Below are 18,859 nucleotides of genomic sequence, written 5' to 3'. Positions count from 1 at the left end.
AAAGAAACAATTAAAAGAGTTAAAAGGCAACCAACAGAGTGGGAGAAAATATTTGCAAAATATACATCTGACAAAGGATTAATATCCAGAATATATAAGGAACTCAAACAACTTTACAAGAAGAAAACAAGCAACCCAATTAAAAAATGGGCAAAAGAGCTAAGTAGGCATTTCTCTAAGGAAGATATCCAAATGGCCAACAGACATATGAAAAAATGCTCAACATCACTCAGCATCCGGGAAATGCAAATCAAAACCACATTGAGATACCATCTAACCCCAGTTAGGATGGCTAAAATCCAAAAGACTATTAACGATAAATGCTGGCGAGGCTGTGGAGAAAAAGGAACTCTCATACATTGTTGGTGGGACTGCAAAATGGTGCAGCCTCTGTGGAAAATGGTATGGAGGTTCCTTAAACAATTGCAAATAGATCTACCATACGACCCAGCCATCCCAGTGTTGGGAATATACCCAGAGGAATGGAAATCATCAAGTCGAAGGTATACCTGTTCCCCAATGTTCATCGCAGCACTCTTTACAATAGCCAAGAGTTGGAACCAGCCCAAATGCCCATCATCAGATGAATGGATACGGAAAATGTGGTACATCTACACAATGGAATACTACTCAGCTATAAAAACGAATGAAATACTGCCATTTGCAACAACATGGATGGACCTTGAGAGAATTATATTAAGTGAAACAAGTCAGGCACAGAAAGAGAAATACCACATGTTCTCACTTATTGGAGGGAGCTAAAAATTAATATATAAATTCACACACACACATACACACACACACACACAAACCGGGGGGGGGGGGAAGAAGATATAACAACCACAATTATTTGAAGTTGATACAACAAGCAAACAGAAAGGACATTGTTGGGGGGGAGGGGGGGAGGGAGAAGGGAGGGAGGTTTTGGTGATGGGGAGCAATAATCAGCTACAATGTATATCGACAAAATAAAATTAAAAAAAAAAAAAAAAAAAAAAAAAAAAAAAAGAAACAGGGAACACGGCGCCAGGGCTGCTGTGGATGCAGCCAGGATCCCGGAGGCTGGGGCCGCACTGAAGGCGGCCAGCTGCCCTATCCAGGATTCGAGGTTTCAGGCCGGCATTAAAAGAAGACTCCTGGGAGCGCCCGAGCGGCGCCGCGACTGAACAGCCCGAGGCAGCAGCGCCGAGAACACGGAAGGCAAGAAACCAGAGACAGAGCGAGCGCCCGACCTGGCACAGCACTGTGAGTGATCCCTGGCACAGCTCTGTTCGGGGGGTGGATGCCCGCGCGGCTCCCCGCCTGCACCACCAGGCCACTCACTGCCCCGGTGCTGCCTCCATTTTCCCAGGTGCGGGCAGCTCCGCCCTGCTCGGTCATCACTGAGCCCATTTGCTTGGCCTGGCGCGGGGCTTTCCAGACCCTGCGGGCCGGCATCCTCTCCCACTCCCTCCACGGTTCTCTGGCAGGGCTGGGGGTGTGGGGCGTCCCGACCAGTTTTGGGAGGGCTAGGAAGTACGGGCGGGCCAACTGTCACTCCACCACACCCTGGACTCCGGCCCCGGTAAACTTCCTGTTACTGGGAGGCAGATACCATCTCTGCGACCACCAGTTTGGAAAAAAGCCTAACGAATTTCTGGTTGGGAATAGTGTGGTAGGAGAGTTCCCAGGTCCGCTTGAACCTGCCGGAGAGCAGGCTGCAGGCGGGCACTAGACTCGGTTTATACCGGGGGGATACAAAGGTGAACAAGACCCGAGAAAGATCTACACAGTGCTACAAAGGCACCCAGAGAGACCGGTCGTCTGTGCCTAGCAGAAACCTGGTAGACTTCCTGGGTGAGGCGGTGCTGAGCAGGGTCTTGAAGGCCCAGCTGATAGACGAGGGGTGCAGAAGACACGCCCCAACCCAGCACAGTGTGCACAGAGGGGGGAGACGTGCGGCCAGGGAGGCGGAGACTCGACAGAAACCACACACCCGGTGGGGTCGCCACTGCACGATCTGACAGCCTGGGCCAGAGCACACAGAACGGGGAGAAGTCCTGTACAGAAAGTGAAAGCTCAACAGAGATCACACACCCTGTGGTACGTGATCCACCAGCCCAGCAGAGTACAAGCTGACCAGAAAGGTGGATCCCCGGAGAAGCCCAAGACCCGAGGCAACCACACACACAAGACACTAGAGGCCAACTGAGCAGTCACGGCGGGAGCCATACCAAATTGGCAACCACAGCAACATCCTAGTTAGTCATTAGTCTTAAACCGGTGGACTGTGAAACCCCCTGCCACAATGAATAAACACCAAAAAAAAGACACCAGAAATACAAAAAATCAAGAAAGTACACCACCAAAAGTTAATAAATCTCATACTCTAGATCCTATAGAACAAGAAGCCCTTGAAATAACTGACAAGGAATTTCGAGTGATAATTCTAAGGAAACTGAATGAGATACAAGAAAACTCAGCTAGACATCATGATGAAATGAGGAAAAGTATACAGGATCTGAAAGAGGAAATATACAAGGAAATCAATGTCCTGAAAAAAAACGTAGCAGAACTTGCTGAACTGAAGAAGTTATTCAGCGAAATAAAAAACACAACGGAGAGTTTAACCAGCAGGCTTGTCGAAGTTGAAGAGAGAACCTCTGAACTTGAAGATGGGCTGTTTGAAATAACACAAGCAGACAAAAAGAAAGAAAGAAGAATCAAGGACATGGAAGAAAATCTGAGAGAGATATCAGACAACCTCAAGTGCTCAAATATCCGAGTCATGGGTATTCCAGAAGGGGAGGAAAATGGAGATTCCATTGAAAACATATTCAACAAAATAGTGGCAGAAAACTTCCCAGGTATAGGAAAAATCACAGATCTTCAGATCCAGGAAGCTCAACGATCTCCAAATGTATTCAACCCAAAAAGGCCTTCTCCAAGACATGCCATAGTCAAATTGGCAAAACTCAGAGACAAAGAGAGAATCTTAAAAGCTGCAAGAGAGAAGCGTCAAATCACCTATAAGGGAGCCCCAATCAGGTTAACATCAGACTTTTCATCACAAACCCTAAAAGCTAGAAAGGAATGGGATGATATTTTCAAAATACTAAAAGACAAAGATTGCCAGCCAAGAATACTCTACCCTGCAAGGCTATCCTTCCGAAATGAGGGGCAAATAGTATATTTCTCAGACAAACAAAAACTGCGGGAGTTCACTACCACAAGACCACCCTTACAAGAAATCCTCAAGGGAGTACTGGGTTTGGTTCCTGAAAAATAACTACCACTGCCATAAAAACCTAAGAAAAATCTAAACCCGCTAGTACAATAAAAATGGCATTCATGAAGAGAAAACAAGCTAACAAAAACACTATCTACAACCTAAGGAACCAACAAACAAAGAAACCAAACAGTAAATCAGAAAGCAAGGAACAAAAGACACCTAAGACAACCAAACAACCAATAAAATGCTAAGAATAAATCAACACCTTTCAATAACAACTCTTAATGTTAAAGGCTTAAATTCCCCAATTAAAAGACACAGACTGGCTGACTGGATCAAAAAGCAGGACCCAACTATATGCTGCCTACAAGAGACCCACCTCACCCATAAAGATTCACACAGACTAAGAGTGAAAGGATGGAAAAAGATTTACCATGCAAACAGAAAAGAAAAACGAGCTGGAGTGGCTATTCTTATATCTGACAAAATAGACTTTAAACTAAAAACCATAAAAAGAGACAATGAGGGACACTACTTAATGATAAAAGGACTGATCCATCAAGAAGACATAACAATCATAAATATGTACACACCCAATGTTGGAGCAGCCAGATTTATAAAACAAACTCTATTAGACCTAAAGAAGGAAATAGACACTAATACCATAATAGCAGGGGACCTGAACACTCCACTGTCAATATTAGACAGATCATCTAGGCAAAGAATCAGTAGAGAAACACAAGATCTAAACAAGACTCTAGACCAATTGGAATTGGCAGATATCTACAGAACATTCCACCCAACAACCTCAGAATATTCATTCTTCTCATCAGCACATGGATCATTCTCCAAGATAGATCACATATTAGGTCACAATTCAAGTCTCAATAAATTCAAAAAAATTGGAATTATCCCATGTATCTTCTCAGACCACAATGGATTAAAACTAGAAATTAATAACAAACAAAACTCTGGAAACTATACAAACACATGGAAATTAAACAGCATTCTACTTAATGACATATGGGTCCAAGAAGAAATCAAGCAGGAAATCAAAAAGTTTATTGAAACTAATGAAAACAATGATACATCATACCAAAACCTGTGGGATACTGCAAAAGCAGTATTGAGGGGAAAATTTATTGCATTAAATGCTCACTTCAGAAGAATGGAAAGATGGCAAGTGAACAACCTAACACTTCACCTTAAAGAACTAGAAAAACAAGAACAATCCAATCCTAAAGTTAGCAGACGGAAAGAAATCATTAAGATCAGAGCAGAACTGAATGAAATTGAAAACCAAAAAACAATTCAAAAGATCAACGAATCAAAAAGTTGGTTTTTTGAAAAGATAAATAAAATTGACAAACCATTACAATGGCTAACAAAAAAAAGAAGAGAGAAGACTCAAATAACAAAAATTAGAAATGAAAAAGGCAATATTACAACTGATTCATCTGAAATACAAGGAATCATTCGAGACTACTATAAACAACTATACGCCAACAAATTTGAAAATCTGGAGGAAATGGATAAATTTCTGGACACACACAAGCTCCCAAAACTGAACCGTGAAGACGTAGAAAATTTGAACAGACCAATAACAATAAAGGAGATTGAAGCTGTTATCAGAAGGCTCCCAACAAAGAAAAGCCCAGGACCAGATGGATTCACAGCAGAATTTTACCAAACATTCAAAGAGGAATTGACACCGATTCTTTACAAACTATTCCAAAAGATTGAAACGGACGCAAATCTCCCAAACTCATTCTATGAAGCAAACATCATCCTGATACCAAAACCAGGTAAAGATATAACCAAAAAAGAAAACTACAGGCCGATATCCTTGATGAATATAGATGCAAAAATCCTCACTAAAATAATAGCAAACAGAATACAGCAACACATACGAAAAATTATTCATCACGATCAAGTGGGATTCATCCCAGGGATGCAAGGTTGGTTCAACATACGCAAATCAATAAATGTGATACACCATATTAATAAACTCAAACACAAGGACCATATGATCATCTCTATAGATGCTGAAAAAGCATTTGATAAAGTTCAGCACTCATTCATGACAAAGACCCTCTATAAGTTAGGTATAGAGGGAAAGTATCTCAACATCATTAAAGCCATATATGCCAAACCCACTGCCAATATCATCCTGAATGGGGAAAAGCTGAAAGCTTTTCCTTTAAGAACAGGCACTAGACAAGGATGCCCACTCTCACCACTCCTATTCAACATAGTATTGGAAGTACTAGCCAGAGCAATCAGAGAAGAGAAGGAAATAAAGGGCATCCAGATTGGAAAAGATGAAGTCAAACTGTCCCTCTTTGCAGATGACATGATCCTATATATCGAACAGCCTAAAACCTCTACAAAAAAACTGTTGGAATTGATAAATGATTTCAGCACAGTAGCAGGATACAAAATCAACACACAAAAATCAGTAGCATTTCTTTTCTCCAATAGTGAACATGCAGAAGGAGAAATCAAGAAAGCCTGCCCATTTACAATAGCCACCAAAAAAATAAAATACTTAGGAATTGAGTTAACCAAGGATGTGAAAAATCTCTATAATGAGAACTACAAACCACTGCTGAGAGAAATTAGAGAGGATACAAGAAGATGGAAAGATATTCCATGCTCTTCGATTGGAAGAATCAACATAGTGAAAATGTCCATACTACCCAAAGTGATATACAAATTCAATGCAATCCCCATCAAAATTCCAAAGACATTTTTCTCAGAAATGGAAAAAACTATTCAGACATTTATATGGAACAATAAAAGACCACGAACAGCCAAAGCAATGCTGAGCAAAAAAAATAAAGCTGGAGGCATAACACTACCTGACTTTAAGCTATACTACAAAGCTATAATAACCAAAACAGTATGGTACTGGCATAAAAACAGACACACTGACCAATGGAATAGAATAGAGAATCCAGAAATCAACCCACACACCTACTTCCATCTGATCTTTGACAAAGGCACCAAGCCTATTCACTGGGGAAGGGACTGCCTCTTCAGCAAGTGGTGCTGGGATAACTGGATATCCATATGCAGGAGAATGAAACTAGATCCATACCTCTCACCGTATACTAAAATCAACTCAAAATGGATTAAGGATTTAAATATACACCCTGAGACAATAAAACTTCTTAAAGAAAACATAGGAGAAACACTTCAGGAAATAGGTCTGGGCACAGACTTCATGAATACGACCCCAAAAGCACGGGCAACCATAGGAAAAATAAACAAATGGGATTATATCAAACTAAAAAGCTTCTGCACAGCAAAAGAAACAATTAAAAGAGTTAAAAGGCAACCAACAGAGTGGGAGAAAATATTTGCAAAATATACATCTGACAAAGGATTAATATCCAGAATATATAAGGAACTCAAACAACTTTACAAGAAGAAAACAAGCAACCCAATTAAAAAATGGGCAAAAGAGCTAAGTAGGCATTTCTCTAAGGAAGATATCCAAATGGCCAACAGACATATGAAAAAATGCTCAACATCACTCAGCATCCGGGAAATGCAAATCAAAACCACATTGAGATACCATCTAACCCCAGTTAGGATGGCTAAAATCCAAAAGACTATTAACGATAAATGCTGGCGAGGCTGTGGAGAAAAAGGAACTCTCATACATTGTTGGTGGGACTGCAAAATGGTGCAGCCTCTGTGGAAAATGGTATGGAGGTTCCTTAAACAATTGCAAATAGATCTACCATACGACCCAGCCATCCCAGTGTTGGGAATATACCCAGAGGAATGGAAATCATCAAGTCGAAGGTATACCTGTTCCCCAATGTTCATCGCAGCACTCTTTACAATAGCCAAGAGTTGGAACCAGCCCAAATGCCCATCATCAGATGAGTGGATACGGAAAATGTGGTACATCTACACAATGGAATACTACTCAGCTATAAAAACGAATGAAATACTGCCATTTGCAACAACATGGATGGACCTTGAGAGAATTATATTAAGTGAAACAAGTCAGGCACAGAAAGAGAAATACCACATGTTCTCACTTATTGGAGGGAGCTAAAAATTAATATATAAATTCACACACACACATACACACACACACACACAAACCGGGGGGGGGGGGAAGAAGATATAACAACCACAATTATTTGAAGTTGATACAACAAGCAAACAGAAAGGACATTGTTGGGGGGGAGGGGGGGAGGGAGAAGGGAGGGAGGTTTTGGTGATGGGGAGCAATAATCAGCTACAATGTATATCGACAAAATAAAATTTAAAAAAAAAAAAAAAAAAAAAAAAAAAAAAAGAAACAGGGAACACGGCGCCAGGGCTGCTGTGGATGCAGCCAGGATCCCGGAGGCTGGGGCCGCACTGAAGGCGGCCAGCTGCCCTATCCAGGATTCGAGGTTTCAGGCCGGCATTAAAAGAAGACTCCTGGGAGCGCCCGAGCGGCGCCGCGACTGAAAAGCCCGAGGCAGCAGCGCCGAGAACACGGAAGGCAAGAAACCAGAGACAGAGCGAGCGCCCGACCTGGCACAGCACTGTGAGTGATCCCTGGCACAGCTCTGTTCGGGGGGTGGATGCCCGCGCGGCTCCCCGCCTGCACCACCAGGCCACTCACTGCCCCGGTGCTGCCTCCATTTTCCCAGGTGCGGGCAGCTCCGCCCTGCTCGGCCATCACTGAGCCCATTTGCTTGGCCTGGCGCGGGGCTTTCCGGACCCTGCGGGCCGGCATCCTCTCCCACTCCCTCCACGGTTCTCTGGCAGGGCTGGGGGTGTGGGGCGTCCTGACCAGTTTTGGGAGGGCTAGGAAGTACGGGCGGGCCAACTGTCACTCCACCACACCCTGGACTCCGGCCCCGGTAAACTTCCTGTTACTGGGAGGCAGATACCATCTCTGCGACCACCAGTTTGGAAAAAAGCCTAACGAATTTCTGGTTGGGAATAGTGTGGTAGGAGAGTTCCCAGGTCCGCTTGAACCTGCCGGAGAGCAGGCTGCAGGCGGGCACTAGACTCGGTTTATACCGGGGGGATACAAAGGTGAACAAGACCCGAGAAAGATCTACACAGTGCTACAAAGGCACCCAGAGAGACCGGTCGTCTGTGCCTAGCAGAAACCTGGTAGACTTCCTGGGTGAGGCGGTGCTGAGCAGGGTCTTGAAGGCCCAGCTGATAGACGAGGGGTGCAGAAGACACGCCCCAACCCAGCACAGTGTGCACAGAGGGGGGAGACGTGCGGCCAGGGAGGCGGAGACTCGACAGAAACCACACACCCGGTGGGGTCGCCACTGCACGATCTAACAGCCTGGGCCAGAGCACACAGAACGGGGAGAAGTCCTGTACAGAAAGTGAAAGCTCAACAGAGATCACACACCCTGTGGTACGTGATCCACCAGCCCAGCAGAGTACAAGCTGACCAGAAAGGTGGATCCCCGGAGAAGCCCAAGACCCGAGGCAACCACACACACAAGACACTAGAGGCCAACTGAGCAGTCACGGCGGGAGCCATACCAAATTGGCAACCACAGCAACATCCTAGTTAGTCATTAGTCTTAAACCGGTGGACTGTGAAACCCCCTGCCACAATGAATAAACACCAAAAAAAAGACACCAGAAATACAAAAAATCAAGAAAGTACACCACCAAAAGTTAATAAATCTCATACTCTAGATCCTATAGAACAAGAAGCCCTTGAAATAACTGACAAGGAATTTCGAGTGATAATTCTAAGGAAACTGAATGAGATACAAGAAAACTCAGCTAGACATCATGATGAAATGAGGAAAAGTATACAGGATCTGAAAGAGGAAATATACAAGGAAATCAATGTCCTGAAAAAAAATGTAGCAGAACTTGCTGAACTGAAGAAGTTATTCAGCGAAATAAAAAACACAACGGAGAGTTTAACCAGCAGGCTTGTCGAAGTTGAAGAGAGAACCTCTGAACTTGAAGATGGGCTGTTTGAAATAACACAAGCAGACAAAAAGAAAGAAAAAAGAATCAAGGACATGGAAGAAAATCTGAGAGAGATATCAGACAACCTCAAGTGCTCAAATATCCGAGTCATGGGTATTCCAGAAGGGGAGGAAAATGGAGATTCCATTGAAAACATATTCAACAAAATAGTGGCAGAAAACTTCCCAGGTATAGGAAAAATCACAGATCTTCAGATCCAGGAAGCTCAACGATCTCCAAATGTATTCAACCCAAAAAGGCCTTCTCCAAGACATGCCATAGTCAAATTGGCAAAACTCAGAGACAAAGAGAGAATCTTAAAAGCTGCAAGAGAGAAGCGTCAAATCACCTATAAGGGAGCCCCAATCAGGTTAACATCAGACTTTTCATCACAAACCCTAAAAGCTAGAAAGGAATGGGATGATATTTTCAAAATACTAAAAGACAAAGATTGCCAGCCGAGAATACTCTACCCTGCAAGGCTATCCTTCCGAAATGAGGGGCAAATAGTATATTTCTCAGACAAACAAAAACTGCGGGAGTTCACTACCACAAGACCACCCTTACAAGAAATCCTCAAGGGAGTACTGGGTTTGGTTCCTGAAAAATAACTACCACTGCCATAAAAACCTAAGAAAAATCTAAACCCGCTAGTACAATAAAAATGGCATTCATGAAGAGAAAACAAGCTAACAAAAACACTATCTACAACCTAAGGAACCAACAAACAAAGAAACCAAACAGTAAATCAGAAAGCAAGGAACAAAAGACACCTAAGACAACCAAACAACCAATAAAATGCTAAGAATAAATCAACACCTTTCAATAACAACTCTTAATGTTAAAGGCTTAAATTCCCCAATTAAAAGACACAGACTGGCTGACTGGATCAAAAAGCAGGACCCAACTATATGCTGCCTACAAGAGACCCACCTCACCCATAAAGATTCACACAGACTAAGAGTGAAAGGATGGAAAAAGATTTACCATGCAAACAGAAAAGAAAAACGAGCTGGAGTGGCTATTCTTATATCTGACAAAATAGACTTTAAACTAAAAACCATAAAAAGAGACAATGAGGGACACTACTTAATGATAAAAGGACTGATCCATCAAGAAGACATAACAATCATAAATATGTACACACCCAATGTTGGAGCAGCCAGATTTATAAAACAAACTCTATTAGACCTAAAGAAGGAAATAGACACTAATACCATAATAGCAGGGGACCTGAACACTCCACTGTCAATATTAGACAGATCATCTAGGCAAAGAATCAGTAGAGAAACACAAGATCTAAACAAGACTCTAGACCAATTGGAATTGGCAGATATCTACAGAACATTCCACCCAACAACCTCAGAATATTCATTCTTCTCATCAGCACATGGATCATTCTCCAAGATAGATCACATATTAGGTCACAATTCAAGTCTCAATAAATTCAAAAAAATTGGAATTATCCCATGTATCTTCTCAGACCACAATGGATTAAAACTAGAAATTAATAACAAACAAAACTCTGGAAACTATACAAACACATGGAAATTAAACAGCATTCTACTTAATGACATATGGGTCCAAGAAGAAATCAAGCAGGAAATCAAAAAGTTTATTGAAACTAATGAAAACAATGATACATCATACCAAAACCTGTGGGATACTGCAAAAGCAGTATTGAGGGGAAAATTTATTGCATTAAATGCTCACTTCAGAAGAATGGAAAGATGGCAAGTGAACAACCTAACACTTCACCTTAAAGAACTAGAAAAACAAGAACAATCCAATCCTAAAGTTAGCAGACGGAAAGAAATCATTAAGATCAGAGCAGAACTGAATGAAATTGAAAACCAAAAAACAATTCAAAAGATCAACGAATCAAAAAGTTGGTTTTTTGAAAAGATAAATAAAATTGACAAACCATTACAATGGCTAACAAAAAAAAGAAGAGAGAAGACTCAAATAACAAAAATTAGAAATGAAAAAGGCAATATTACAACTGATTCATCTGAAATACAAGGAATCATTCGAGACTACTATAAACAACTATACGCCAACAAATTTGAAAATCTGGAGGAAATGGATAAATTTCTGGACACACACAAGCTCCCAAAACTGAACCGTGAAGACGTAGAAAATTTGAACAGACCAATAACAATAAAGGAGATTGAAGCTGTTATCAGAAGGCTCCCAACAAAGAAAAGCCCAGGACCAGATGGATTCACAGCAGAATTTTACCAAACATTCAAAGAGGAATTGACACCGATTCTTTACAAACTATTCCAAAAGATTGAAACGGACGCAAATCTCCCAAACTCATTCTATGAAGCAAACATCATCCTGATACCAAAACCAGGTAAAGATATAACCAAAAAAGAAAACTACAGGCCGATATCCTTGATGAATATAGATGCAAAAATCCTCACTAAAATACTAGCAAACAGAATACAGCAACACATACGAAAAATTATTCATCACGATCAAGTGGGATTCATCCCAGGGATGCAAGGTTGGTTCAACATACGCAAATCAATAAATGTGATACACCATATTAATAAACTCAAACACAAGGACCATATGATCATCTCTATAGATGCTGAAAAAGCATTTGATAAAGTTCAGCACTCATTCATGACAAAGACCCTCTATAAGTTAGGTATAGAGGGAAAGTATCTCAACATAATTAAAGCCATATATGCCAAACCCACTGCCAATATCATCCTGAATGGGGAAAAGCTGAAAGCTTTTCCTTTAAGAACAGGCACTAGACAAGGATGCCCACTCTCACCACTCCTATTCAACATAGTATTGGAAGTACTAGCCAGAGCAATCAGAGAAGAGAAGGAAATAAAGGGCATCCAGATTGGAAAAGATGAAGTCAAACTGTCCCTCTTTGCAGATGACATGATCCTATATATCGAACAGCCTAAAACCTCTACAAAAAAACTGTTGGAATTGATAAATGATTTCAGCACAGTAGCAGGATACAAAATCAACGCACAAAAATCAGTAGCATTTCTTTTCTCCAATAGTGAACATGCAGAAGGAGAAATCAAGAAAGCCTGCCCATTTACAATAGCCACCAAAAAAATAAAATACTTAGGAATTGAGTTAACCAAGGATGTGAAAAATCTCTATAATGAGAACTACAAACCACTGCTGAGAGAAATTAGAGAGGATACAAGAAGATGGAAAGATATTCCATGCTCTTGGATTGGAAGAATCAACATAGTGAAAATGTCCATACTACCCAAAGTGATATACAAATTCAATGCAATCCCCATCAAAATTCCAAAGACATTTTTCTCAGAAATGGAAAAATCTATTCAGACATTTATATGGAACAATAAAAGACCACGAATAGCCAAAGCAATGCTCAGCAAAAAAAATAAAGCTGGAGGCATAACACTACCTGACTTTAAGCTATACTACAAAGCTATAATAACCAAAACAGTATGGTACTGGCATAAATACAGACACACTGACCAATGGAATAGAATAGAGAATCCAGAAATCAACCCACACACTTAGTGCCATCTGATCTTTGACAAAGGCACCAAGCCTATTCACTGGGGAAGGGACTGCCTCTTCAGCAAGTGGTGCTGGGATAACTGGATATCCATATGCAGGAGAATGAAACTAGATCCATACCTCTCACCGTATACTAAAATCAACTCAAAATGGATTAAGGATTTAAATATACACCCTGAGACAATAAAACTTCTTAAAGAAAACATAGGGGAAACACTTCAGGAAATAGGACTGGGCACAGACTTCATGAATACGACCCCAAAAGCACGGGCAACCAAAGGAAAAATAAACAAATGGGATTATATCAAACTAAAAAGCTTCTGCACAGCAAAAGAAACAATTAAAAGAGTTAAAAGACAACCAACAGAGTGGGAGAAAATATTTGCAAAATATACATCTGACAAAGGATTAATATCCAGAATATATAAGGAACTCAAACAACTTTACAAGAAGAAAACAAGCAACCCAATTAAAAAATGGGCAAAAGAGCTAAGTAGGCATTTCTCTAAGGAAGATATCCAAATGGCCAACAGACATATGAAAAAATGCTCAACATCACTCAGCATCCGGGAAATGCAAATCAAAACCACATTGAGATACCATCTAACCCCAGTTAGGATGGCTAAAATCCAAAAGACTATGAACAATAAATGCTGGCGAGGCTGTGGAGAAAAAGGAACTCTCATACATTGTTGGTGGGACTGCAAAATGGTGCAGCCTCTATGGAAAATGGTATGGAGGTTCCTTAAACAATTGCAAATAGATCTACCATACGACCCAGCCATCCCAGTGTTGGGAATATACCCAGAGGAATGGAAATCATCAAGTCGAAGGTATACCTGTTCCCCAATGTTCATCGCAGCACTCTTTACAATAGCCAAGAGTTGGAACCAGCCCAAATGCCCATCATCAGATGAGTGGATACGGAAAATGTGGTACATCTACACAATGGAATACTACTCAGCTATAAAAACGAATGAAATACTGCCATTTGCAACAACATGGATGGACCTCGAGAGAATTATATTAAGTGAAACAAGTCAGGCACCGAAAGAGAAATACCACATGTTCTCACTTATTGGTGGGAGCTAAAAATTAATATATAAATTCACACACACACATACACACATACACACACAAACCGGGGGGGGGGGGGAAGAAGATATAACAACCACAATTATTTGAAGTTGATACAACAAACAAACAGAAAGGACATGGTTGGGGGGGAGGGGGGGAGGGAGAAGGGAGGGAGGTTTTGGTGATGGGGAGCATTAATCAGCTACAATGTATATCGACAAAATAAAAGTAAAAAAAAAAATAAAAAAAAATAAATAAAAATAAAGCCTTCAGAACCACAAAAAAAAAAAAAAAAAAAAAGAAGAACTTTAGAAATGTGATAAAAATCAACATATGAACCAAAATTGTATCCCAGTTAAAAAAGAACTACAAAATATATTAGGGAAAAACAATGGGATACTTGAGCCTAGACGATATTAAATGATATGAGGGAATTATTGATAACTTCAAGAGCTCCAATAACATAAATATAACTGTGTGGGAGAATTTCTTCATTCCTATGATTTTCTTTCTGAGGTCTATAGGGGTTAACGTTCATGTGTACCATTTACTTTGTAGAAGTTTAACAGAATATACACATATACTTATGGATATTCCCTCATACTTGTGTATATACCTATGTTGCAACATGGCCAAATCTCAAAAATTTTAGATATAGGTGGGAAAATAGGGGTGTTCTATATCATTTTTTCAAATTTTCTGAATTTTTGAAAAAGATCAAAATGAAATATTGGGGTGAAACATATTAAAACCACATTTACAAAATTTATATTTGAAAATCATGTTGTTATTTTATTATATCAAATGCATAAATTTTATAAGCTATATTTTCTAACCAAGGACCCTTATTCCTTCATTCCAAGTTGTTAAAGGGTACATAGAAGACAGAGCCAGGCAAAGAATGGATGTGTTTATATAGTTGATTTAATGTAAGAAAGCAGGGAAAGAGGCAGACTGAGAGATGGTCAGTCAGAAGGGCAGCTTTATGTTCTGATAAAGTTCCTCTGTGTTGATTTCATCCACAATAGACAGGTTTAAAAATAAAATTCATCCCTCAAACATGAATGACTTTCATAGACACCAGTTATATTTTCCTATATTTATGATTCTGCTAAAGAACCCTGAAAGCAGAGGTACAAAGACTGAGGGTTCAGGCATTGAAAACCCATATGAACCTTTACCTCCTGTCTTCTCTTATTTTCACTAATTCCTATGAACTGCCCATTCCATGTTTTCACGGCCTTCCTGGCTATACACAGTTCTCAAGTCACTTTCACCCGTCCAGACCCTGGTCGTCCTTCAAACCTCACAGAACTTCCATCTTCTCCCTGAGAACTGAAAAACAATTTCAGCCCTCCCTGGTCTCCTTTACCTCCCCAAATTCTAACACCAGATTCAGCACTAACATCTCACAACCTTTTTACTAAGACTGTATCTAGAAGAGATCCAGAAAAGGGTGCTCCCTGTCCTTCTAGACAGAGGCTCTGCTCTGTAGAATCTCCTGTTGCTCAAAGGTAAGAGGAACAGAAGGGAAGGACAGTGGACACCTGGCAGCAGTACAGGAAGAAGGGCATGAAGAACAGGAATGAGAGGAGGCTGAGGCGCTCACCTGGTTGCAGACGGGCTTGTACCTGAGCCCTGGCTTGTTGAGGATCATCTCCAGCTGCCTGAGGTTAAAGTTGGACACCCCGATGGACTTGGCCAATCCTGCATCCTTACACTTCTCCATGGCCTGGGGAGGAAGGGGCTGTGGGGAATTATTTGGGCACTTATCTGCAGATCAAGAGAAAGGCAAGATAGAACTGTTAAAAGGAGAATCTGACAAGAAATGACAACGAAGCCTTCTGGCATTCATTTTTAAGAAGAAAAAAACTTGTAGAGAATATAGGGGGAAAAGGTAGTGACAGCAAGAAGAAGGATTTCTGTGATCTCCTTTGGCAGCCAGAGCAATTATTGCACATTGAGTTAGAGCAGGCTGTCCTAATTTTCCCCAATCATCTTAGGCATTTCTCTCTATTACATTCTAGTAATGAGTTCTTGCCCACCACACTAGCAAAACTGTCCTTGTAAAGGTCATTAATTTCTAGATCTAAGGTGCACATGCCATTCTCCCAGGTGGCAGGTGGGAACAATGTCCCTCTTCTCTTGGCTTCCTTCTCTGTGCTATTTCCTCCAAGTACTCACCTCCCATGTGACATAGAATTCCACTGTATCAAATATCAATTTTCCATGTTCATCTCTTGTATACAACTCCTCTCCTGGCTGAAAAAGAAGCAATTTGTGAGATGTCACAATACATATCTCCACCCTCTGTTGTGTTCTGAGGTCCATCTAAGGCTGAGGCATTAACTTCCATGAGATAGGTGGTATAACATTCCAGTTACCGATGCATGTAGAATGATTTGCATGTATAGTCCAAAGCAATGTCTTTAGGAGACAGGCTTTCCCTAATCTCATATTTTTTATATGTTTTAATAAATACCATTTTCTTAGGTCCTATGGGGACTCATTGTGGCTCAATTTACCATTACTTGCACCCTATACATTCCTCTTTGGAAATGCCTGTCTTATTCTGAGAAAGACAGGAAGTTACATGGCTTTATTTCCAAATAACAGTTACAGTCTTTATCCAGGTGGGATAATCAGATATCCTTCTCCTTCTGAACACGTAATAGTGCAAGAATGAGCACATGATACAAACATGGTCAATTAAGACTTGTTTCAAGATTAATTTCTATGATGTGAGACCCAGAGAAGCTCTTAAGTGCTAATGACCAGGAGCTTTGAACTTCCATGAAGCCATATTTGTCACTAATGGAAAAGGCTAGGACAAAAATGAAGCAAATCTGGTGAAATTCAGACATGTGGGATGGAGGAAAAGAAACATTTCAGAAGATGACTTTAAATATTTAAATGCAGTTTCAGGAATTCTTCTACAAGAAGTAATAGAAATAGAAATCCTGAACAGACCAATGAAAAGCAATGAGACTGAAGCAGTAATCAGCAGTCTTCCAACAAGGAAAAGCCCAGGTACAGATGGCTTTGTTGCTGAATTCTATCGAACATATAAAGAGGAATTAATACCAATTCTCTTCAAAATATTCCAAAAAATTGAAACAGAAGCTATTCTCCAAAACTCTTTCTATGAGACAAGCAACACGCTGATACCAAAATCAGAGAAAGATACAACCAAAAAAGAAAATTATAGGCCAATATCATTGATGAACATAGATGCAAAAATCCTCAACAAAATATTAGCAATCAGAATACAGGAACACATCAAAAAAATTGTACACCATGATCAAGTGGGATTAATACCAGGAATGCAAAGATGGTTCAATATACACAAGTCAATTAATGTGACACACTACATCAACAAAATAAAGAACAAAAACTGTATGATTATCTCAATAGATGCAGGAAAAGCATTTGACAAAATTCAATATCTCTTCATCATAAAAATTCTCAGCAAATTAAGTATAGAAGGAGATTATCTCAACACAATAAAAGCCATACATGACAAAACAATTGCCAATATCATCCTGAATGTGGAAAAGCTGAAAACTTTTCCCTTAAGAACAGGATTAAGACAAGGATTCCCACTCTCACCACTCCTATTTAACATAATATTGGAAGTACTAGCTAAAGCAATTAGGCAAGAGAAAGAAGTAAAAGGCATACAGATTGGAAAGGATGAAGTCAAACTCCCTGTTTGCAGGTGACACTATATATAGAAAATGCTAAAGACTCTGTCAAAAGACTTTTAGAGCTGATTAACAATTTCAGTAATGTTGCAGGATACAAAATCAATACCCCCAAAATCAGCAGCATTTTTACACTCCAATAACAAACTAGTGGAAAAAGGAATCAAGAAAGGAAGCCCATTTACAATAGTCACAAAAAACCAACCAACCAACCAACAAAAACCCTAGGTATCAATTTAACCAGGGAGGTGAAAGATTTCTATAATAAGCACTACAAAAGATTATTGAAACAAATTAGAGAGGACACAAAAATGTGGAAAAACTTACCATGCTCTTGGGTTCGAAGAATTAAAATCATGAAAATGTCCATACTACCCAAAGCAATATACAGATTCAATGCAATCACCATCAAAGTATCAACGACATTGTTCACTGAAATAGAAAAAAACCAATCCTAACATTCATATTGAGCAACAAAAGACCCTGAATAACCAAAGCAAACCTGAGCAAAAAAATAAAGCCAATGGCATTACACTACCTGACTTCAAATTATACTACAAAGCCATAGTAAACAAAACAGCATGGTACTGGCATAGAAATAGACACTCAGACCAATGGAACAGAATAGGAAACACATGAGTCAACGCACATACTTACAGACAACTGATCTTTGATGAAGACGACAAGAACATACATTGGGGAAAAGACTGCCTCTTCAACAAATGGTGCTGGGAAAAGTGGACATCTGTATGCAGAAGAATGAAACTGGCCCTGTACCTCTCACCATATACCTAAATCAACTCATAATGGATTAAAGACTTAAATATAAGACCTGAAACCATAAAATTACTAAAATAAAACATAGGGGAAACACTTTAGGAAGTAGGACTGGGCAAAGACTTTAAGAATAAGACTCCAAAAGCACAAGCAACAAATAAAAAATAAACAAATTGGATTATATCAAACTAAAAACCTTCTACACAACATAGGAAACAATCAACAAAGTGGAAAGACAATGTATGGAATGGGAGAAAATATTTGTAAACTATCCATCCAACAAAGAATTAATATTCAGAATGTATAAGGAACTCAAACAATTTCATGGTAAAAAATCAAATAATCTAATTAAACAATGGGAAAAGGAGCCAAATAGACATTTTTCAAAGGAAGAAATACAAATGGCCAACATAGATGAAAAAATGCTCAATGTCACTAATCATCAGGGAAATGCAAATTAAAACCACATTGAGGTATCATCTCATGCCAGCTAGACTGGCCATTATTAAAAAGACCAAGAATAACAAATGCTGGTGAGGATGTGGGGAAAGGGGATCTTATTCTACACTGTTAGTGGGATTGTATATTA

General features: G+C 40.0%; 1 pseudogene; it reads right to left on the bottom strand.

The window, feature by feature from the left end:
- Nucleotides 1–18,859, bottom strand: part of LOC134380524 (aldo-keto reductase family 1 member C4-like) — a 234,366-nt pseudogene that overhangs the window by 140,429 nt on the left and 75,078 nt on the right.

The sequence above is a fragment of the Cynocephalus volans genome, chromosome 6, assembly GCF_027409185.1.
Source record: "Cynocephalus volans isolate mCynVol1 chromosome 6, mCynVol1.pri, whole genome shotgun sequence".
NCBI classification, from domain to species: domain Eukaryota; kingdom Metazoa; phylum Chordata; class Mammalia; order Dermoptera; family Cynocephalidae; genus Cynocephalus; species Cynocephalus volans.
Note: the sequence above shows the minus strand (reverse complement) of the source record. Positions and strands in the feature narration are given on the sequence as shown.